At 34.1% G+C, this 23680-nt stretch overlaps 1 protein-coding gene across 2 annotated transcripts in view; it reads left to right on the top strand.

Moving 5' to 3' along the window:
* RARB (retinoic acid receptor beta) overlaps positions 1-23680 on the top strand; it is a 335866-nt gene that overhangs the window by 106511 nt on the left and 205675 nt on the right. The window lies entirely within an intron of this gene.

Raw genomic sequence — 23680 nt, 5'->3', positions numbered from 1 at the left:
GGTTCCTCCAGGAACATGGTAGAAAGATATTCCTGTTTCATTTTCATTAAGTTGTAATTCAGTGCCATGTGTTTCACCTCTGCTTTATTGAAATAACCATATGTTCAAGTTGGTTTGCTTAACCATTCACATAATAATACTAAAACTGAAATTAGTTGAATGCAGAAGCAAAAGTATTCTCGCAGCAGAGGTGGTATTCAGCAGGTTCTAACCAGTTATGGAGAACCGGTAGCGGAAATTTTGAGTAGTTTGGAGAACTGGCAAATACCACCTCTGCCTGGAGATTTTACAGGATCCTTCCCTTGCCATGCCTACTAAGCTATGCCGACAGAACCGGTAGTAAAAAAAAAAAAAGAATCCTACCAGTGTCTTTCGGTCTCCTGAAGAAGAGAAGCAGTTTGAGATTCACTTCTTGACAGAATTTTCACCCTGAATACCTGTTATTTGGTATATATGGAGATTCAATTGTTGTCCTGCAGCCATATATTGATTATTGGTTCTAGAGAAATTATGTGGCTCCTAAGCCAACAACCATTCTTTAGAAATTGAAAAAAAGCTTCTATAATTATTTATGTGACTTTTATGTTATGTGATTAAAAAAAAACCTTCTAACTTTCTTTTTGAAGATTTCTTTTTAATTTCATTCAACCAGTGTTTCTCATTCTTCCTTTTCTTTTTATTCTTTTCCCTTTATATATTTATTTTATGATTTTATCTTCACTTTTATATTGTGGGCCACAGTCATGTGGAATTGGGCAATGTATAAATTTAATGCATTTAATTAAATAAATAAATTATAATAATATAAATTAAAATAATAATATAAAATGAATACAGATTATTTTTAGATTCTTCTGACCCAGTTCTTAATTCCATGTATTAAAACAGACTGTTGCAGACATTTTACATTCATTTATTCACAAATATTCATTTTATCAACATTATGACTGGCGAATCCAACCAAAGCAAGCATGGACGAGATGATCCAGGCGCTTGGTCATAACTTCCCCTCTTCGTTCTTTGGGAGGAGAACTGCCCCCACTGCCATATTGCTGGCATCTGCAATTGATCACAAATGGTTCCTCGAAGTTGGGATGCTTTAGGACTGCCTCTGCCGTGAATAGTTTCTTAAGTTTTTTGAATGCCACTTGACATTCCATTGTCCAGTTTAGCAGCTGACTGGATTTCTCCCCTCCTCCCCACATCTTCAACAATTCTATGATCAGTTTTTGCAAAGGAGGAGGGGATGAATTGCATATAGAAATTATTAAAGATGGTTTAATGTCAAAGTTCTGACTGATGAACCCAACCAAAGCAAGCATGGACGAGACTATCCAATCTCTGAATGCAAAACTTTATTGAGTACATAATTTCAGCACTGATTAGGGTAAAACCAGCTCTAGCTAATTCCCACGCAAACCCACATAATTAAAGTATAGAGTTCTCCTTTCCCCTGTTAGTGCAGATCATGTCCAATGGAATGTCATTGTATTGTTATGAGAAAAAGTATCTGGGTTTGGCAAGCAAGCACATGCATAAGGGTCCTTGGTTCTCACAGCTTGACTTCTTGATGTTTTCCGTCTCACCCTTCACCCTTCACTCCCCCCTGGTTCATTGGCAAGCTGACAATGATAATGGTTGCAACAGCATAAACACACTTTGAACTTGACACATGTCTCATCGCAACACATATTTTACACATAGGTTTTATCAGCATTTCAATGTCTTAAAAATTATCAATCCATTTCCTGCCTTTAGTAAAGAATTTACCAAAATAATACAAATTCATCTACTATTCTACTTAGTCTATTTTTTTATTCATGTATAATTTTCAGATTTTTCTCATTGTTAACTCTTGTATCCTTTTCCAAATTCTGCAAAATATCTCCAGAGCAACATTAATAAACTAATTGCTGCATAATTTTTGTATCCCTTCTTGCTATTTTTCCTATTATATAAGGCTCAATCTCCGGGTTTGCAGTAGTGGGCCGCAGCCTGTTCGAAACCAGGCAGCTGGAAAGATGGGCAAGCATGCATGCATGAAGCTCCACTCATATGACTGGAGAGTGCTTGGCTTGTGCTTGCACGTGAAGTTCCACTTGCATACATGGTGCTTCACACATGAGTGAAGCGCTATTTGAACAAGTGGAACTTCTCATATGAGTGCAAGCTCCCACTGCTCACACAAATGGAGTTATGTACCTGTCACTTATACGCCCCCATCCCCCCCTCACTGGGCTAGGCCAGGCTGCCAAGCTAGAAAGGTTGAGGAATGTTGGTATAAGGTAATATTAACAGCTTCCTTCCAACCATCAGGCCTGGATGTAATTTTTGTATAATTTTAATGAGGTCACACAATTGCTCCATAAGCAAAGCATATTCATACTTCAATACTTCTCCATTTTACATTTTTTCTTCAACTATGTTATTTTTCAACATTTTCACATAATATATTTCCTTTTCATCTTTTTTTGTGCTTGGAGTATAACATTTATAACATTCAAGTTCCACTGTTCCATATGACTATCATTCCTTAAATACTCTTTTTAATTTTTTTGCAAATTATTTCTCACTAAAATATTTTTAAAATATTTTTATTCTTAATTTCATTTACTCTGCTGGAAGCTCGTCGTTTAGCTCCTTTGCTCCTTTTTAACATCTACATGAAACTTCTGGGTGAGATCACCCTGACTCCACAGGATACGGTAGCATCAGTATGCTGATGACATCTAGTGTATATCTATGCACTGGGCTTGCTTGTATTTGTGTTGAAAGCACCAAAGCACTTCCAGACTGAAAGGATTAGCTGGTGACATTATCGTTACCCAGGGGATGCCTTGTTGGCAGTTCCTTTCCTATTCCTGTTAGTATGCCCACTGAAGTGATACCTATCTATCTAGTTGTGATTAGTTACTTCAAATTAATAGGTCAGCAGGAGTTGGAGTGAATGATGGAAGCTCACCCCATCGTGCAGCAGCAATAGGGTCTCAAACATAGGATTGCTGATCATCAACCCAGCATCCTAACTCAGTCACTTAGGTGAAATGGGTAGTATAAAATTTGATAAACACAAATAAAACAAATAAATATTGCTGTGAGGAAAGCATTGACATTAGCATTCTTTGGAATTTGAAAGCATATGTAGTGGTCTTACTGGTTTTAAAAAGGGGCTGTACTGTTCAGAAAAACATTCTTAGATAAAGCACATTGGTCCTGTTGGGCTCCCAGGTCTTGAATATGTTATTTAAATATGCAGAGTACCTATTCATAACCCATTATTAAGCATGTTTCCCTGCAAAAATTGAAAGGTTAATGTTTTTTGCAAGCTTATCCTGAAGCATATTGTCCTCAATAAATTTGTGGGAAAACCTGAGCCCGGTTCCAATGGAAAAAGTCAGTAAGAAAACTGATTGAGAAATAGTTTTTTTAATTAATTGTAATTTCCAGTTCTCATTAATATTTTGTTGTGATAGGACTGATTTTAGTGATAAGGTAGGACAGACATTTTTGAATGGATTGAATGAATATTGAAATTGAAATCTTAGTGGAATCTATTGGAGCTGTATATTATTTCAGTAAGATTTGAATTTTATTGGCTTTCCATTTAATTGCAAGCCAAACTCGTATTTAAAGCTATGAAAACAATTTGAGGCAAGAGTATCTGAAAAATCTGTTTACATGTGTTCTTCCTACCTAGTGATATTTGCAGGAGTGAGACCTATGCTCCATACTGTTGAGGTATATATGGTGATAAGAATGCAGGACAGACTTTCTTGTTTGAAGTTTCAAGATAATGAAAGACTTTTTTTTAATTAATCAATTCCTATTATTTGTTATATCTGAGCTTTTTCATTGTGCTTCAGTATTGATTTCTCAGCTGCTTTTCACTGCCTTCATTTCTGGCTCTATTTTCTATGCTGCAGAAATGCTATTTTGTTTCACTATTCAAGCCTGGATGATTTGAAACAAGAATTGTTGCAAGGAATACATATTTGCTTTACATCCTAGCTGATTCTTCTGATTTTCAGCCAATGATGGTTTGTGTGAAATGCAGTTTTGACAGTCAATGTTAAGGAATAACAATAGAATTCAAAATGAAACCATTCAAATAACTAATTATATTATAAAATGATCCACAAATTATAGCTGTGAATGTTAGGACAGTAATGAGTTTTAAAATTCATAACCAGACTAATAAGATTTAACTGAAATTTAAACAGCCAAGTGATTCAATGTATATGCCTTTTGCTTCCAACAGCCAACTTAAGGACATATCTATAACACTTATTAAAAGGGGCTGTGATGTCTCACGTGGTAAGATGCTGGGCCTACACATCACTGAGATCAACAGCTCGGTGGCTCCAATCTTGTGAGCAAATAAACCGCTGAGGGCAGTAGTGGGATTCAAAATTTTTTACTACCAGTTCTGTGGGCATGGCTTAGTGAGTGTGGCAGGAGAATAGCAATAGCACTTACACTTATATACCACTTTATAGTGCTTTACAGCCCTCTCTAAGCGGTTTACAGAGTCAGCATATTGCCCCCAATAATTTGGGTCCTCATTTTACCCACCTTGGAAGGATGGAAGGCTGAGTCAACCTTGAGCCTGGTGGGATTTGAACTGCCAAATTGTAGACAGCTGGCTGCAGAAGTAGCTTGCAGTACTGCACTCTAACCACTGCAACACAGAGGCTCCTTAAGAAGGATACTGTAAAATCTCCAGTCAGAGATGGTATTTGCTGGTTCTCTGAACTACTCAAAATTTCCACTACTGGTTCTCCAGAACTGGTCAGAACCTGCTGAATACCAGCCCTGGCTGAGGACAAGAAAGGAGCCTCCCCATTTCCCTACCAGCATTGCCTACCAGCATTCAGGCATCCTGCAGGTAAAGATAACACCACCCAAAAAATTTCCTTTCACAGAGCCACCTCAGTGATCCCTGGCTAAAATGTGCCATACGCTAAATAATAAATAAATAAGCAAATAAATAAATAAAACACTTATCAAGAGCTCTTCTTGATGATATGGAAACAGCAGAATGGATCTTAAAACAATTCTCCATTTTGATTCATTTTCCAAGATTTTGATATCATCTTGTTACAGGCAACATGGAAAATTGAGAAAGTGAAGTTCAAAGAATATATATTCTTCTTGCAGACTATCTCAGCAGCTTTGAGGATAGTTATGCTCATTCTGGTTTTGTATGCTGCCCAGAGTCACCTTTGGTAAGATAGGCAGCCATATAAATTTGATTAATACAATTAATTAAGAAAAAATAAAATAATTATATTAGTTCTGCCAAAATATTTTCCATTACTTTTGTTCCTACAATATGTAATCATTTGACTATTATTGACCTTACAAAATGGTAACAATGCACTTTAAAGCGCCCAGTATCTTCTGAAAACTGCAAATGAAATTCAGTTGTTTTTTAACTACAGAAACAGAATGGATTGGAGTTCTTTCTCATTTTAGCATGCCCAACATAGATTTCTAAATTATTACCAAACTCTCAATTGTACATAACAGTACAAAAGTATTATTAATTTAAATACAATAGTTATATTTGATAAAATAACTCATAGTAGGGATGTGTCATATGGTCACATAGAAGCATATATTGAAGAATGGTCCATAAAAGTGGAAATAAAAGAGAAGTATTTTCACTTTCTTCCACTGAGAACAGAAAGTGTTAATCAAAGAAGCTGGTAACAGCTGTAAGATCTGTATCCCAAACCTAGTAGCTGCCTGCATGAAGTTGTGGTTCGTTTATTCATTCATTCATTTAAATTTTGAGACTGCCCAATTGGTTATTGAATCTGAAAGGCTTATTTTTTTACAAAAAGAAAAGAGAAACTGATAAAAAAGGAACATGCCCAACCAGAAAAACAAACTAAACTGACTAGAAGAGACTATACAAACACCTTAAACCATAGAAAAACAGATTTTGAATTATTTTTGGAACATCTTAAAGGTGGGAACTCCATGAATCTCCATGGACACTCAGACATGACACTCAGACAAAACTAAACAAAAGTTATTGGTGCTGTTTATACTATATGTTTTCCATCTATAAAGTGCACCATGAATAAAGACAGGTGAACTCTCCTAGAACTTAAATGGTGGTTTAGTTATACACGCTTTATCTTAGTAGAGATGTGGTGAGGGTTTTTTTTTGGGGGGGGGGAGATTAGGATATTTAAGAGTTTTAGGTTTAAGTTCATCTGATAATATAGTCAGAATGGCTCTGCTTTCCTTTGATTGAGACTGGTAGACATCTATGAGTCAATCAGGAGAGGTATTTTTCATTAACACTTTGCAAGAAGGAAAAGTAGATTCATATTCCTTTTTTTCCAGATTTAAGTAGCTTTTCATTTACAAACTAAACACTTATTATTATTTAATGAATATCTACAAAAGCATGAATTAAGAAAAGGGGGAAATTCAACTGAAACAATGTGCCAAGAATAGAAGCTACTGATCAACATTCTGGTGGTGGAGTAGAGGATCTGGGGAGGTTTAGGATACAGGATTTGTGTTTCCACTGTTATTGCAATGTCTGGATTTGCCTTGGATGAGAAGCAGATTTGTTGACTCTGCAGCATGGGAAAGAGCCAACCGCAGATTTACTGCAAAGTTAGTTTAGCTGTTTGCCCCTTTCCAAGTGTTATGAAAAGAGTTTTTAAAATGTTTGGCTTGGCCTCTCTTCTGCACAATAAATTGTTATCTAAAACAATAGAGAACAAAGGAGGAAAAAAGTCATAAATACATACCAGGAAATGCAAAGCTCCATTATGGTACTGGAGCCTCAAGGGCATTGGGTTTCATTGCCTTGAGTCTCTGTGGAAAGCTGTCTGCTCCACAGGAAGACCCTGCGTTCCTGTCCTTTTGGTGAACCTGCCTGAAAGGAATACAGGAGTTATTGAGTAATCAAGGCTTGTCAGCACCTTGGTTATGCAGCATGGTTCAATCCGATAATGTGAATGGAACCAGTAATAGCACTGATGAAAAGCACACTGGTTTGAAAAGGGCCTTGAATGATTTTTTTTGTTCATTTTCTGTTTACATGTAATGTGTTATTGATGCCATTACCTTATAACACAGCTGCTTGTTTCATAGAAAAATGGGAAATTAGTCATTATTTCTTTAAAAGGAGAGGAGAGCCAGAGAAACAGAAGGGAAGAAAGACAGAAAGAAAGAAGCACTGTTATATGAAGAAAATTGTATTTGAATACTGTGACTGAAACATTGATTTTCTGGAACAGACTTTTTAGATTAAAAATGCCAATGCGAAATCCTTGTATGACCTATAGTTCATATGAAGTTCATCTGTCATTTACTGTTATTCTGTGAAAACAGCACAATCTTTAGTGAAAACATAGTTTGGAAAAGTCTTGACTTGCTAGCATTTGCATGCCTTTGTCTAAAATCATGGCTTGGAACTCAGCTTACCAAAGCTAGTTCTCAAATACTTTGCCTTACATTGCAGCACTTTTCTCTTTTTTTAATCGTCTGTGAATCTTCATTCTATTTTCACCTTGATATTTAAATCTTTTTTTATTTTTTCATTCATACTTGTTCATTGATTGCATTGAACATGTAAGAGGAATTCACTTTCCACGAGTAGTTTGCTGGTTTTTGATTTTAATTCAGAAAAGTTTGAAATAGGATTAATGTCTTGCCTATATCTCCTTTATTATAGAGTCTACATAAAGCTATATAGAGTCTACATAAAGCTATAATTTCTCTCCTTACTTTTGCAAAATAAATTATCTGAAGTTTGTTTATCAAAATGTCATGGCTTAATTAATTAATAAATAAAGTATTTCATATAGCTGTGTTAATCTGGCTCAGCCAAAAAAAATCTAAATAAATGATTTTTTCATTAAAGATATAGGCATGCAAGCACCCCCCAACTCTCTTAGTATTTCCTGATAGCTTCCAGAATGACTCTGGGGCTTATGCCTATATTCATAAATGTATATGATTATTTGCCTACTGATTGTTGGGACTGCTTATCTTGATATCATTCTCTATCTGCCTGATTTTTGAAAAAAAAGTGTACAAATATAAGAATAATGATATGTGAATGCAGAAAAAATAATAACTGTTTGAGACTAGAGAACATGCTTGTTATAAATTTATGGGAAATTTTGTATACAATATTATCACAATTTGTTTAATGATTGTGCAGTAAATTAATCTCCAGTGTGTTAGAACATCATTTCAAAGAGGCACTAAAATATATAATTAAACACATGCATAAATAGGTATTTTATTCCAAGTTATCTTATTCTGTATAGGCTAAATAGAACTGTTTGTTGTATAGATCTGCCCATTTTCTTTAAGAATTTGCAGACTTAAATTTCTGAAGCATCTTTACCTTGCCTCATATTATTGCAGTGTCTTTAGATATGTATAAAAATAATCACATATTTTGCAATGTTTTCAGAAATAGCAACACTATTTTTTGTTTCAGTGCTTTAAATCAACCCCGCCTTCATTTGGTCATTTACAGAAATTCAGTCAAACATTGGGTTTTTTTAACATCAATTTATGAAGCTAAACCTTGGAATTATGTGTTGATAATAGCACATTATATAATTAATAAAATGAATATGATGTCAAATATGCTACATAATCTTTCAAATACCAAGAGGTGATATGCTAATAAAGGAAGATGGAAGTTTGGTGGAACAATACTTTTTAAATAGGCAAAGCAAAATTTCTGTCACTATCCTTTTACTTATTTTTTAGGTTTTTTTCATTTGTTATCTTTTTTCTCATTTTGTTTCTTATCACATGGTGACATTTTCTTCAAATACTATAAAATAAAAATTAATAATGTAAGTTTTTTGTTAAATTTAATTTATATCTTACATTCAGCATTAAGGAAAATGTACTAATTTTAGTCTAAGGTAATTTATACATGCTTTAATCCAATTAAATAAAGAATAATAATTATTCTGCATTTTTTTTAACTTCAGTAATGCAAGAAAAATATCTTAGATTTAATTTTTAACAATGCTCATAAAAATCAGTTATTTTAGAATTTGGATAAACTAATCAATTTATTTCTTGTCCACTTTTAGTTTCACTTGTATTTAGTATTGAATTTCTTATATAAACTTATATCTGCATCTACCCAGTTAAAATATGCTGTTTATTTTAACATGCAATGTCCTCTAATATATAGAAAAGGTAAAATACAGCTTTTGCATTACCCTGAATTTTGCAGTGTGATGGATAACTGTTCCAGAATATAAATTAGTCCAAAAATATTGGTTCCTTAAAAAGGGTATCCAATAAAATGCTCTTCCAGCTGAATCTGGAGTCTTAATAAATTCTTGCACATAAAGATGGATGGAGAGTAGAGATTGCTTTCAGAAAGACTATAATAGAATTCATCTTGCTTTTAGCAAATCCCAGGATTATTGAATTGTATTATAAACATGGAGAGCCGGTCTGGTGTACCATAGTGTTGAAAGCCATGGGACAATGAGTTCTAGTTCAGCTTAGGCATGAAACCAGCTTGGGTCAGTTCTTTTTTCTGTTAGGAAGAAGACAGTACAGTAGTAAACCATTCTGAAAAGAAAATACATTTTCTATCACTTACTTATAAATTTGTTATCTTTGAACTAGAAATATCACATGTTGAACCTGTATACTGTATAAAACATGCTCCTTACTGCTGGCATAGGCTCACCCAAGTAAGTAGCAATGAACTTAGACTGACCATTAAAGGAGCATAGTTTTAATGAATTTCCCTGTCTTCTTGCTGTTCCTGCTGGTCTTTTTCTTTCAGTCCATGATGGCAGTTTGCTTACCACAGGGACTCTGGAGAAGCCCTGTTTTAAATTTCTTTTCATCTTTCCTAGCTGTGTGCATAAGAACAGGAGCATAAGTGAGATATAAATAGAGATGAGTGGTAGTCTCTAGAGATGATGAACTGCAGGGCTTTGCATACAGAAGAGAGGAACCTAACTTGACAGGGATTTAAAATGCACTCTTAATAGATGATTAGTTTTAATAAAACACCAATAGTTATCATTATATGTTCCAGATTGTGCTTTAACAGAAAAAAATATTCAATATAATTAGGTCTAAACATGAATCTAGAAAGCCTCTTCTTTGTTTCTTTTAGATAAAACTATGAGATTATTTGGATATAGGAGAAAAGAAAGAGGAGAGAGGAAAATATCTTGTTAAATTCTGATTCCTCTTGGAATAAATCAGTGTATCAAAAAAAAAAAGCTATGTATCATTTAAATGAATGTTTTTCCACCTTTTCAGTTGAATTTAAAACTAGTGCTCTTTTTCTGGTTGGTCAGGAAATGTAATAATTTTGTCACTGCATTTGGATTAAAAGTGGCTAGTTCCAGTCACAAATCATAGTAGCCATGATTGAGAAAGTTTTAACTACTGAGGAGTTTGGATGACTGAATATGTTCTATATTGGATACAGAAGAGATGGGCTAATGGTCAAAGTGCAGGGTGAGGCATTCAGCCATGCATGAGAGAATTTTGTCACATGAGTCTACAGTTCATCACACATAGCAAAATACAGAAGCTCTTGAGGAGTTAGACTTTCTACCACCTTAGCTCTCAGTTGGAGATCCTGACCTTTATTGTGTTTTTCTGTTACTTGTAAATATGACTATCTGCCATATATGCCTTTAAGAATATATTTTCTTAAACACTGTACAATAAGATAGGATTTACATGCTGGTATTGATCTGGAGGTAGGAGTAATTCAAAGGTTGGATCAATATCAGCATCGAATACTATCTTGTTCTACTGTATTTGAGAAATTACTGCATGTATTTGGTTAGAATATTTACTAGGGGGTTGAATTTAGCTCATGATAAAATGTGTGAATGTTTCATTTCCTTGTCTATTGAAAGGTAAATGATTACTTTGTGATTCTAGAAACTAATCATATGATGATCATGTTATATCAAGATAATTTTTTAAAAAATCTGCTTGCAAAAGAGAAACAAATGCATTTGTCCACCTATCCTGCAGTATATGGTTTCATATGTTCCAGATTCTCTTGGTTAGAACCAATGAGAGTTACAGTTCCAAACAAATGGAGGATTCAGATAAATGCACATTGCCTTACAGTCCCATTATCTTGCTCCCCCTATCTCTCTATAAGTTTGTGTCTACATATAAATGGGCATTATGTTTGTTATGTTTGCATAAATTCAGTTTCCTTAATAAAAACAAAATTTCTTGACCTTTGAACTTTTTGACCTTTGTAAATTTCTGATTTACATATTCATGATGAACTTTACATAAATTTGATTTGTGTAAAGCCCAACAATAATAAAAAGTTCTCATTGCAGAATGACTTTTTGAGTAAAGTAGTAGTAATGTTTAGATTAAATATGCAGAGCCAGGTATGTTTCTTTATGCTTTATCCTATTTTCAGTGGGAAGACTAATTTGTGGAGGGATTCTATTATAAAAATGAAAAGCTGTAAAGCTCCTTCCTACAGCTTTGCTAGAGAAAGATGGGGAAGCCTAGAAAATCACCTAAACTTTCCTTCAGAAGGCTGAATTACACTGTAGTGTTATATGGGAACTATGCATTTCTTTTAGGAATCTTTATACATTATCAGGTTGAATTTTACCCTCCCTCAGAATCTGATTTGAGTGGTTTTGATTAGATCAATGAGTAAATTGTTTATAAATCATAGTTAATAGCTTAGCATGCTATAAATTAGATTGTGATGAATTCTTCAGCAAAACAAAATTAAATCATGGCACTTTTGTGCTTACTATTTCTCAAATTAGCATTCAGATAAGCATCAATGATGGTTAAGAGTATAAATAATCTCAGCTTTTGCAGTATTCTTGACATTTCTTCATTAAAGACTGTTTCTGGTCTTCAAAACTGGCATTTACTTTTGACTTCCGGTTTGACGGGCCTCGGTGACAGACAGGAATCTGCAATCGTGCGCGGTTTCTGCCTGGGCTCGCCGCTGGAGCGCCCCGAGCCGGCTGGTTTCAGGGCTAAGCCACCCCATAGAGGTGGTGAAGAAGGGGGAGACTGCCAGCAGGGTCGAGGAGAGCCGCATCTCTCCTTCTCAGCTGGTCAAACTCCCTTTCCCGAAGGTGGTAGGAGCGGTGGTCAGAAATGGCCACCTCAAAGAAGCACTCAACCGGAAAAGAACATGTAGGAGGAAGATAAGTGAAAGTTTTGGCTGACCAGGCTAAGTTGAAAAAGCAATAACTAAGGTACCCTGGAATTTAAATTTTACAAGAAATAACATCGCTCCCAAAGAAGAGTCGGAAGCAGCGAAAGAAAGTGAAAAGGGAAAGTTTTGGCTTTTTTTTTCTCTCTCTCTCCTTCCTTATATTGACAATTAAGAATAAGAAATTGGAAAAATCCACTTTGGCATCAACAGGCAATTAAGCTGAAAATATAACTAAATGCCAAAGGGACAATAAAGATTTCTGGACATTAAAAACTTTTTCTTCTATAAGCAGGAAGGGAGAGAAAAAGAATAAGGGCAGGATCTGGAAGAGGGAGGAGACTGCCTGGACTAAAAGAATCTAAAGTAAAATTTCAATAAGACTTCTAAAAGATACATTTTAACTGAAACTTTGCAACTAAATAGTAACCCCAGGAAGAGAAAGTGGGGAAAAAAGAAAGAGCAAAAAGAAACAGTTTGTGTGTATTTGGATTACTTGGTGACTTCTGGATTTTTGGCTATTATATTTGAATGACTAAAATCAATCGGGTGGTTGTTTAAAATTTTTTACAATGGCATCACTTTTCGATTAATTGAAAATGGAGGCTTCATTTTTCAATTCTTAGAAATGGAGATTTGGAACTATGAGAAACAAGAAAAGACTGCAAAACAAGAAGACTGGGACAAAGAAGAAGCCATCTTTAATGAACAAGTAACTCTATGTGGGGAAGAAAAAGGAAAGGGGGGGAAAGAGGATGGAGAATTTAAGATTTAAAAAAACAACCAAAGAAAAGAAAAATAATTCAAAAAATAAGTATAATACTGGAAAACAACAGAAAAGGGGAATACAGTAGAGGTAGAGAGACAAAGGGGTAAAAGGGGAGGGAGAAGAAGAGAGGGGAGAAGGAAAGGAAAAGAAGCCACAAAGGTCCGGAGCAAGATATAAAGAAACAGGACCTATTTAGAGATAATGGGTAAAAATTTAACTGAAAGAAGGATTCTGTAAAGGTACATGAGATTGTGTTGTTATATTTGAAATAGAAATAACTTTAGAAAATTGGAAACAACATATGATTAGAATGAGGGATAGAATGGTTAGTGTAACTTAGTGAAATGTTTGTGAATAAAGTAAATGAAATAAAATAAATGAGAAAATTGAATTAGGAAGGAATGGGAACACTTTAATTAGTCAATGTTTTATAAAATATAAGTGAAGAGGGGGGGAATTGATTATGAAAAGCTAATAATTGTTCCCATAGAGGTATGATATTTAATTGAAAAGTAACGTGAAAAATCTTAAGACTTTAATGAATTTTAATATTAATGATAGAATTGAATTGAATTGGAATGGAACGTTGTTTTAATTATATACATTTATAATTTTTTCTTTTTTTAAAGAATATTGTGTGTAGTTTAAGAATGTACCAAACAGAATCCGAATGGAAGCTATGTATTATATTGAGTGTAATAACTTTAGGGGAAAGATATAAAGGCATCATACTCCAATCAGTAACAACAAGAGAAATTTTGTTTAATGAGAAAAGATAATAGACAATTGAAACAGGACAGACAAAAAATATAAATATAATGATTTGAATTGAGATGAAATAAATATAATAAAATTGAGGAAATTAAAAGAGGGGAGAAGCTATGTAGAAAATGAAAAATTGTAATAAGATATGGAATAGAATATAAAAATGAGCATGAACCTGAAATTGTGTCTGCACGAAGAAATGTAACCCGGGATTATGCTGCTTTCAAAAAAGATGTTTTAATTGTGTTTCTTTTCTTTTTGTGAAAACTCAAATAAAATTTACAAAAAACAAACATATTGGCATTTACTTTTTTAATGAGTGAGATGAGTTATCTTTTAGTAGAAGAAAAGAATAAAAAGAAATGCTAATCTTCAGTACAAATAAAAATATCTGTCTAAGTATAGAAAAAGCGAGGGAAAACTGTATGTTGTATCAGGAGAAGACCAGAACAGCAAAGAGGAAGTGGAAAGTAGGAGCCAAGAAGAAGATCAGGTAGAGGAAAGAGAAACAGAACAAGAGGAAAGAGAGCAGAAGTGGAAAGAGAAGGCGTAAGAACAAGACACCAAACGAGAGCAAATAAGTTTCAACAAGAAACAAGTACAGAGTAAGATGGCAGAAGAAATCAAATTGATTTCCATTAACATCAATGGTTTAAATTCACAAATTAAGAGGGAAAAAAACGATAACTAAACTACAGAAACTGAACTTAGATATTATATGCCTTCAAGAAACACATATCCAGAAACATCAAAGTAAACTGTTAGAAGCACCAAATTTAGGAGATTTATACGTATCTCTAGCCCAACAAAAATAGAGGGGGATAGCAATATATATTAGGAAACATTTACAAGCAAAACAGGTATATGCAGATGAGGAGGTAGGATTTTGATGTTAGAAGTTTATATAAATTATAAGAAAATGTTATTGACAGTGATATATGCACCAAATGAGAAACAAAATTTTTTTTTATTCCAAACTATACAGAAAATTAGTAGAACAGGAATATGAGAACATATGCCTGCTAGGTGATTTCAATGCAATAGCAAATTTAGAAAAAGATTACAATAATGGAAATCCAGGGGGAAAAAGGAAAAGGAAAACATTACCAAAAGTATTCTATCAAATGGCGGAAGAATTAGGATTAAAAGATATATGGAGAGAAAGAAATCCAGACAAAAAACAGTATACTTACTATTCAGCACCACACGCATCATGGTCAAGATTGGATATGTTATGGACAAATGGGGAAATGGAACGTAATATAAAAGAAATAGAAATTGAATCTATCACATGGGCGGACCATAATCCCATTAAAATAATTTGGAAAGGTTTGAAAAAAAAAAACAGAAGATGGATGCTAAACAAGGAGATCTTAAAAGAAAAGAATGTGTTAAGATGATGGAAAAAGAATTGGAGTTCTTTCTGAAGGAAAACAAAAAACAACAAACATCAATTCCAAACCTATGGGACACGACTAAAGCATATATCAGGGGCCTAGCAATTTCATATAATACATGTAGATATAAGGAAAAAAGGAGAACAAACTACTAGATACTCTTAAGGAGTTAGAAAAAACACTAGAAAAAAACACCACATAATAAGACAGCAAATACAGAGAGGATAATGATTAGACATAAATTGAATATGTTAGCACAAGATGAATGGTTACAGGACATGAAAAAGATAAAACAGAATTATTTTAAACACATGAATAAGCCAGGAAGGTGGCTAGCCTTTAGACTTAAGAAAGAAAAAGAAAAAAGAGCAATTCAATAATTGAAAGATGCTGATGGTACCCTACAACATCAAACTGAAAAGAAAAAACATATTGTTAATGGTTTTTTGAGGAATTATACAGTAGGGAAGATGTACCAGAGGGAAATATCCAACATACTTAGAAGGAAAAGGGCTACCTGTGATCCCGGAAGAGGATAAAGAAGAGATAAACAGGGAAATAACATTAAGAGAACTTCAAGAGGCAATCCTGAAACAGAAAAACAATAAGACACCAGGACCAGATGGTCTCCCAGGAGAACGTTTCAAGAAAAATTAGAAATGCAATTATTAGAACTCTATAATGAGGTAATGACGACAGCAAAATTATCTAAGTTATGGGGGGAGACATACATAACATTGATCCCAAAAGAAGATTCGGACTATCAATTAATTCAAAATTATAGGCCCATATCCCTTTTAAATGTTGATTATACAATATGTCCATAATGGCAGAAAGATTGAAAAAAACCCTTCATCAGATCATTCATAGCGACCAAAACAGATTCTTACCAAATAGACAAATTAAAAATAATATCAGAATGGTATTGAATATAATAGAATATTATGAAGAAAACAATTGGCAATGGTTCCTGGATGCACAAAAGGCAATTTGGCAATAAATTTATTAAATTGATTTCAACAATTTATACAACACAGACGGCCAGTGTAATAATGAATGGTGACAGAACGGAAACATTCAAGATCAACAAGGGAGTAAGGCAGGGATGCCCACTGTCACCCCTTCTTTTTATTCTTACCTTAGAAAACTTATTGGAAAACGTTAGGAAAAATGTAGAAATCAAAGGGGTTTTAATTAAAAAGGATCATTATAAGGTACAGGCATTTGCCGATGATATAGTAATTTTTTGGAAGATCCAGAGGATATGGGAGTAAAATTAATAAAGGAAATAGAGGAATTTAGCAAGGTCGCAGGCTTTAAGATTAATAAAAACAAAACAAAATTATTGACTAAAAATTTAAAAGATAAGCAAAAAAAAAAGAATTAGAAGGAAAATTGGGAATGCAAAGTGTGAAAAAGGTAAAATATTTAGGTATTTGGTTAACAGCAAGATGTTTTTCAATCAAAAAAGGTAACTATGACAAATTAATCATACAAATCAAAAAAGAATTGGAAATGTGGGGGAAATTACAGCTATCACTACTGGGGAAAATTGCAGCAATTAAAATGTCTACCCTACCAAAAATGCTATATCTTTTTCAAACTGTACCAATAAGATTGGATAAAACCCTTTTTAGAGAATTAGATCGAATAATAAGTAAATTTGTTTGGGATGGGAAAAAAGCAAGGATAAAAAATGAAATTGTTACAGGACAAAAGAGAAAGGGATGGCTTTGGACTCCCTGACTGGGAAATATATTATCAGGCTGCGGCTATGGTATGGATTAAAGATTGAATCAACCTGGAAAATAGAAGAGTATTGTCGATAGAGGGTCACGACTTGCAGAGAGGGTGGCATAGTTTCCTATGGGATGGGAAATGTTAACAGCAAGCATATTTTCTTTTTTATAAATAAATTTTATTAAATTTACAATTAAAAACATATCGACATTGCATACACAAAAGGGAAAAAAACAAAAAAAGAACACTCGGTCTTACGAACCGGAAAGAGAAGAGAAGAAGAGATGTAAAAGAAAGAAAGAAACAAAGAAAGAGAAAGAGAAAAAAAAGAAAAAGAAAAGGATGCATTTAAAAACAGACAATATCCTTTTTGACAGTCTGCAAGATCCAATTCTCCTACCTTAATTTGAATACACACATCTTATCGATATCTATGCTTAAATTACTCATTGTCCATTAAGCAGTTTATCTTTGGACTAACCAATTATACCAAGAGTTCCAATTATCGTAAAATGTTGAAGGCTCTTTGTTTTTAAGTGCTATAGTTAATTTATCCATTTCTGCACAATCACATATTTTCTGGATGACCATTTGTTCTGTAGGTGTATAGGGTGATTTCCAACACTGGGTGAACGCTAATCTGGCCGCAGTTAGGATATGAATTGTTACATATTTCATCTTTTTGGGTAAATGTTTATCGGAGATCCCTAGTAGGAAGAACTCTGGTTTGTATTCGATTTGTTCTTTGGTTATCTCCTCCAACCATTTTCTGATTTTTTGCCAATATTTCTGGGTTTCTTTGCAAGACCACCACATATGAAAGTAGGTTCCTTCTATGCTTTTACATTTCCAGCATTTTGGATTCGTGTTTGGGTTCATTTTCGCCAACCTTGAAGGGGGCAAGTGCTATCTATAAAACATTTTGTATGTATTTTCTTTATATGCTACCGATTTTGTAATCTTAATATTTCTGTTCCAAATCTTTTCCCATTCTGATAATGTAATACTTCTTCCGACATTCCTGCTCCAGGCTATCATGTTCCCTTTGACTATCTCTTGTTCTAATTCTACTTCCAGTAAGTATTTATAGAATTTGGATATGTTCTTTTTGTTTGATCCTAATAAAATTTTATCTAAATACTGCAGTTTGTTATAAATTCCAAAGTCTTTTATATCTTGTTTGTATCTGCTATGGATTTGTATATATAACCACTGATCAATTTTAAATCCCTGTTCCTGTAATTCTTGTGGAGTTTTTAATTTTCCTTGCGGATCTAATAGATCTTTATATTTAATCATTTTTGTTATGTCCAAATTATTGGGGTATACCATTGCCTCCATTGTTCATAGCCAGATCGGAATTTTTAGATAGTGTTTTTTGCATATTTTTTTTCCAATTAATTAATAATGAGTCCCTAATGAGGTGTCTATGAAAGTAAGACTGCTTGGGTTTCCCCACTTCCCATAAGAAGGCATGCCACCCTCTCTGGAGGTCATGCCCTTCTAATGCTAAAAATTTTTTGTTAAGTAAGTTCACCCAGTCTTTTAACCATAATAGGATAGCTGCCGAATAATATAATTCCCAATTTGGAAGGGCTAGACCCCCTCTACTTTTCGCATCTTGTAAGGCCTTTACATTGATCCTGGGTTTTTTCCCCTGCCAAATAAATTTAAGTGTGATCTTATTTAATTCTTCAAAAAAAATTTTTGGCAACTTAATTGGGATTGTCTGGAATAAATAAAGACATTTTGGTAATATGTTCATTTTAATCGAGGCAATCCTGCCCAATAAGGAAAGCTGCAGCTTATTCCAGGATGCTAAATCTTTCTTTGTTTGTTGAAGTAGTTTATCATAATTGTTCTCTTTGAGTGATTTACCTTGTGGTGTTAACCATATTCCTAAATATTTGACCCTTTTTGTTACCTGTATCCCCATCATTGCTTCTAATTCTTCCTTCTGGTTTTCTGTTAAATTTTTGGTCATTAATTTCGTCTTTTTTCTATTAATTTTTAATCCTGCCACTGCGCCAAATCGTTCTAATTCTTTTATTAGATTATATCCTTTTTCCATGGGTTCCTCCAAAAGAAAACCATATCGTCAGCAAACGCTTGTAGTTTATATTCTTCTGATTTGACCCTCACTCCTCTAATTTCAGAATTTTGTCTAACCCGTGTTAAGAGTGATTCTAGGGCAAAAATGAAAAGAAGAGGTGAGAGAGGGCAGCCCTGTCTGACACCTTTTTCTATATTTATTGGACCTGTTTGTTCACCATTGATTAGTATATTAGCCTGTTGTGTGTTGTAAATTGTTGTTATAATGTTTTCAAATTTGGTGCCAAGACTCATATTGTAAATTTTTTGAATTAAAAAGTGCCAATTTAAGTTGTCAAATGCTTTCTCAGCATCTAAAAACATGAGTGCGGATTGTTTCTCCAGGTGGGCTTCATAATATTCTAGGACATCGATAACGGTTCTTAAATTGTTCTTTATTTGTCGGGACGGAAGAAATCCATTTTGATCTTCGTGGATATGTGGATTTAAAGCTTGTTTTACTCTATTAGCTATGATAGAAGTAAATAATTTATAATCGGCATTTAAAAGTGAAATCGGTCTATAGTTGTTGATGTATCTATGATCTGCATCCTCCTTCGGGATTAGCGAAATCAGCGCCCCCCTCCACAAGTCCAGCATCTTGGCTGCCAGAAGTACCTCATTAAACACTTCCAGCATCAGTGGTCCTACTAGTTTCAATATTGCTTTATATAGTTCTGCCAGAATCCCATCTGGTCCTGGAGATTTGTTATTACTTTGATTCTCCGTTGCTGACTTCAATTCAGACCATGTAATATCTTTATTCAATAACTCTATCCATTCCTCTCCAATTACCTTGTCATTCATCTCCTCTAAATAAATTCTTATTTTATCTTCATTAACTTCCTCCTTTTTATATAATCTTTGAAAATAGTTGTAAATGATATCTTTTTTCTTCTCTATCTCATGTTGTAAGACGTCTTTCTCATCCATTAGTTGGTGTATCAATCTCTTTTCTTTCACTTTTTTAAGTTTATGGGATAGCCATCTTCCTGGTTTATGTGCATGCTCAAAATAATTTTGTTTGGACCTTTTCAAGTTAATTTCTATTTTATCTTGTTCAAGTAAGTTCAATTTATGTTTAATTGTTATTAACTGATTTTGTGTTCTCTGGTTTTTAGGGGATTTTTGTAGTTGTATTTCTAATTCTTTAATTTGTTGTTGGAATTTATTTTGTTGGGCATGTATTCTTTTATTTCTCATGGCATTATAAGAGATTGTTGTTCCTCTTATAATTGCCTTCATTGTATCCCAAATATTTTGTTTCGTGGTTGCTTCATTATTATTTTCTTTTAGAAAATAATTTAATTCCTCTTTCAGCTTCTTAATGTACTCTTCTTCGTTTATTAACTGAGTATTTAGTGTCCATCTTTTCTTTGTTTTTCTCCTATCTCTCCAAATTAATTGTATTGGGTTGTGGTCAGCCCGTTCATTTGGTAGGATTTTAATTTCTTTTATTTCATTGGCCAATTCCCCACCCATCCAGGCCATATCTATTCTGGTCCAGATTTTGTGTGGATTTGAATAATATGTGAACTGTTTCTCTTCTGGGTTTAGTTTTCTCCATAAGTCTATTAAGTTTAATTCTTTCATCATGTCCTTACAGGGCATAGAAAATTCTCTTTTCCCTTTCTTGTTCTTATTCACATTACTATGGTCTTTTTGATGATCAGCAATGGAGTTGAAGTCGCCTATCATGCAGATATTCCTTTTTTCGAAACCTATTGTTTTCTGATGGAGATCTTTAAAAAATTTCCCTTGTTCTTCATTTGGCGCGTAGATTGCTACCAATAAAAATGTAATATGATTAATCCAAATTTGTATAACCAGAGTTCTTCCTTCCGGTTCCGACCAGGTTAGTTCTACTTTTACATCATCTTTCACAAATATTGCAATTCCTTTCTTTTTATGTTTGTCTGCTGGTGCTGTAAAGAGTTTTCCAAGTTTCGGGCAAATTAAATATCTTTCATCCTTTTTCCTAATGTGTGTTTCTTGTAGGCATATTATGTCGGCGTTTTGTCTAATTAATTTAGTTAATATCCTTTTCCTTTTAGATGTTGAATTTAAACCATTTATATTAATGGAGAGGAGTTTCTTTCCTATCTCCATTTATCTAGGTCTGTTTAGTTTTTTGTCTAGTGGTGATTCGGTTTTCTTCTTGCTGTTGTTGTGAGATTGGTTCTTTTCTCCCTGGTTGTGGTTTATCGTTCCCTAAATTTTGAGGAAGTCCTTCTTTTTGGTTTCTATGGCATTACGATCATCCTGTGGTTTCCTTTTACTTTCCTCCTTGGTGTATTGGTTATCCGTGCCTATTAGCTGATCATGAAAGTCTTGGGCCTGTTCTATAGAATCTATTTTGATTTTTCTCTCTTTCCAAGTTATTAACATCCCTTCCGGGATTAACCATTTAAAAGGAATTACTTTTTTATTTAAATAATTGGCCAAAAATTTATAATCCTGTCTTATGACCCTCACTTTCCTTGGGATTTGTTTTAGGATCGTAATCTCTTTACCTCTATATGTTATTGTTTCTTCTCTGGACATTTTAAGAATTAGGTCTCTCACACACCTCCTTGTGAAACGAATATGAATTTCTCTCGGGCAGTTATGGCGTCTAGCATAACTTGTGCTGACCCTATACACCTCATCAAATTCTTTGATTAGATCGTCTTTTTCTTTCCCTAAACATTCAGCCAATAGTTCTGCCATTAATTGTTCTAGTTCTTCATTTTTCGCTTCTACCACATTTTGAAACCTTAAATATGCCGCTGCTTTATCCATTTCGAGGTGGACCAGGGAGTCTTTGGTTTCTCTAGTTACATTTCTAAATTCCTCCTCTATCCTTTCAAAGTTTGTCTCCATCCGTTCTGTCCTACTCTCTATTTCTCTTATCTTAACTTCATTTTTCTCCATAGCCTGTTGCAAGGACCCTATCTTATCCTCCACCTTAAGTAAATCTGCTTTCATTTCCATTTTAAGCTTTCCCATCTCATCTTTTAATTCGCTAATGTCTGCTCTGGTTTCTTTGTGATTCTTAATCATTATTTCTTGCATCTTAGACATTGCTTCTTGCAAGGATAGTAGGGTAGCTTGTATATTACCTTTAGAGACATTGGACTGTTTTTCCCCTATTAGAGATTCTTCAATGGTTTTTTTGGATTGTTGGTGAGGCAGAAGTTAAAGTAGTTGTTAGGGTCGGGGTGGTCTTCCTTCCCGATTTCAAAGCCATAGTTGTCGTGGAGGTCATCTCTCTTAATATTTGTTTTTGTTGTTGCACTATATTGGATATATTGTCCCAGATCACCATTCAGTGTTTAACTCCTAAAATAAAATTTATATTCTAATACTTCAATCAAATATATAGATAGGCAGTCTGTACACCTATATTATAAAAGGTTGTCTAATAATATATAATAATCTTTATAATTAATTTATATACTGAATATCAATATTAATCACCAATAATACATCAAATCCAACCCATTTACTTCTTTAAGAATTAATCTTAAGTATTCTAAGTAATCTAAATCAACACTATTTTTCACTCTTTGTTGTTACTATTTAAGACAATCAAATCAATTGTCACTGAAATCTATAAGGACAATATACCTTTTTTTCCCCCTTTGAGTAGGTAAATTTATCAGACTTTTTAAGGGGTTAAGATAGGAAGAAGAAGGGCTGAAACAATGGGGAAAGAGAAGAGAGAAAAGTTTACCTTAATTTCAGGCAGTCAATAAGCAAGGGGCTAGAGGTTCAAATTGTAAAAATAGTGCCCAAATGGTAATATTAAAGTATTACCAAATAGAAATTCCAACAAATAAAGAAATGTGATAAGAGAAAAAATAAAAAATAAACTTTATAGTCAGTCTTCAAGCTAAAGGTTTAAGTTTTGAGTTTCTTCCCAGCACTCCGGGGAGCGAATGGTATAATGTGCTGACTAATCGCAATAAGAAGTCAATCCTTCCCAGCCTTCTGTTGGTCTCTTCCTCCTTCCTCCTTTTCCTTCTTTCCCCTTCCCGGTTTTGAGTTCAATGTGCAAATCTCCTTCACCTATTATTCCCTCCAAAATCCAATAGTCATCTCTTCTTGATCGCTTAACAATCTGTCCTCCCAAATGTATTAAATAAAGCCAATAATCCTATTGAGCTCAGTTCAGAGAATTAATAAGTCACTTTCAGTGCCGCAATTTTTCCTCCTCTGTCACCTCCTTCTTCTCAAATATTGTCAAAAAGTTAATCCCAAATGCCAAATCACTCACAAATTCAAGTCTCCAATCTCCTGGTTTCCGATGTTCTTCCTCTCTCCCCAGGGGTTTCCCTTTCAAAAGCTGTAATCCACATTTTTGCTCTAACGATCATGCCTTTCTGCTCGCAATTGTCACACTTTCGCTTTTCAAGCTGCTTTTCTGGCCGCTTTTCTCTTCTGCTTCACAAAGTGCTGCTCACAACCAGGAAGAGAAATCTCTCACCCCACTGTCATTCTTCAATCTTCAATCTTCAATATTGTATTAAGCTCTTTCAACACCTTTTCCTGCTCTGATCTTGCAGGCTGTCACTATCTTGCTTAAACCTCAGTGGCAGACTGGACTTTGGAGCCGCCATAAACTGGCAGCTAGCTCTTCCGCGCTGGGCTCAGGAGCTCTTCTCTTTGTTACCAGGGGGTTGCCTACCCCCACCCTGTAACTCGAGATTCTCCTATACTGACACGAACCTCTCTGGG

This window comes from Notechis scutatus, chromosome Z (genome assembly GCF_049901735.1).
Source record: "Notechis scutatus isolate UNSWTSFEM ecotype Mainland chromosome Z, rNotScu1.2, whole genome shotgun sequence".
Classification (NCBI taxonomy): domain Eukaryota; kingdom Metazoa; phylum Chordata; class Lepidosauria; order Squamata; family Elapidae; genus Notechis; species Notechis scutatus.
The sequence above is the reverse complement of the archived record's forward strand: the minus strand, read 5'-3'. Positions and strand labels throughout refer to the sequence as shown.